This window comes from Gorilla gorilla, chromosome 12 (genome assembly GCF_029281585.2).
Source record: "Gorilla gorilla gorilla isolate KB3781 chromosome 12, NHGRI_mGorGor1-v2.1_pri, whole genome shotgun sequence".
Classification (NCBI taxonomy): domain Eukaryota; kingdom Metazoa; phylum Chordata; class Mammalia; order Primates; family Hominidae; genus Gorilla; species Gorilla gorilla.
Window position 1 is genome coordinate 72,281,102 of NC_073236.2, and position 1,463 is coordinate 72,282,564.

The 1,463-nt window shown below is 40.9% G+C and overlaps 1 long non-coding RNA gene across 1 annotated transcript; it reads right to left on the reverse strand.

Moving 5' to 3' along the window:
* Window positions 1-202: 202 nt before the first annotated feature.
* Window positions 203-1,251, reverse strand: LOC134756787 (uncharacterized). The gene is made up of 2 exons (XR_010129962.1): window positions 1,124-1,251; window positions 203-718 (listed from the first exon to the last, which is right to left on the reverse strand). It is a non-coding gene; the product is annotated as an uncharacterized lncRNA (long non-coding RNA).
* Between the last annotated feature and the right edge of the window lie 212 nt (window positions 1,252-1,463).

Below are 1,463 nucleotides of genomic sequence, written 5' to 3' on the forward strand. Positions count from 1 at the left end.
TGTTCCTAGGCAAAGGGTGTGTTCCTAGGCAAAGGGTGTGTTCCTGTGTGTTACATCACGGCTTTACATTCACATATTTCCAGGTTGGAAGATAAAAGCATCCAACCACTCTCAGAGGATCATAGGCGTAGTGGATGTATTCACCTATAAGTACTATAAATAGGCAGGGGCAGGGGAGAAGAGACTACATGCACCTTTCAGGAATATTTCACTGTTTTTTATTGATTTTCACTTTTTCTAGATATGGGTAGCTCTTGATAAGAAACGAATTGTGGTGACAATCATGAAAATTTTAACTAAATCATTCTTTCTGGTTAGTCTTCAGAAAATAAAGACATGGTCTATGTGGTTTCCTATTGTTTTGCCAACAATAGCATCAAAATCATCTGTGATTAAGTATGAGTCTCTATTTTCGAGGTTGAGCAACAGACCTTGATATGCAACTACCACCCTCTTCTTTCCCCATCCTCTGTCCATAGAGCTGAGCTAAACAGAGTTACTTCCACATTTTCTTGAAATCCCTAAGTCCCGCTACTTTCAGGGACATTTGTTGAGGGAAGCAAAGTTGACAAGCTAGGATTTCTTCCAAAGAAACTTAGCTGATGACTGTAGCAGGTGAGCTGTTTTTTCCCATAGTGATAATTTTACATTCTTTTCCTGCTTCTGAGAGGAGGAAAACGTTGCCATCTTATTTGAGAGATGCTCAGTAGTGTTTCATCTTTAAAAAGAGAGAATATTTGTTATTGCCATCTATGTAATGAAAGAGTACTTAAAAAGAGCTGTCTTTTTTTTTTCTTTTTTAAGAGACAGGGTCTATGTTGCCCAGGCTGGAGTGCAGTGACTATTCACAGGTGCAATCAGAGCTCATCATAGTCTCCAACTCCTGCCCTCAAGTGATCCTCCTGCCTCAGCTTACGTAGTAGTGGAGACAGCAGGTATGTGTCTGGCTAAAACAGCTATCTTTTAATAAAAATATTTTTCCTCTGTAAATTAATTTTGTCGTAAGAGCTGCCTTACCAACCTAATGTATGGTGAAGATCTGAACAAGAGTGAAATTTTAGCATTATATGAAGATGCAATAGCTTGCAATGGCCTTGAGCCCTTGGGCTACATGAACACTTACCACTGAACAGAGCTGAGGACGCTGAGCTGTGGCATTGGCTTTAGGCTGTTCATTTGTGATAATGTCTTCCCACAGGCTTTGTGATACAAAATGAAAGGGAAGGGCTGGATTTGCCTCCCTGATGCTCTGTGCCTAACTAGCACCCTATGCGCCGCTTATCTCCACTTGATTCCAGGTCTTCCAAGTGCCCCTGGTTGTAGTCATAATGATAGTAATAGTGATGAGGACAATGATCACAATAATAATAATGGAAGCCATCATTATGGCAGGCAGCTTTGGACTGTAGTTGAGAGTGCAGATTCCGTAGCGAGCCAGACTGGTTTTAATCTTTCCTCTGCCA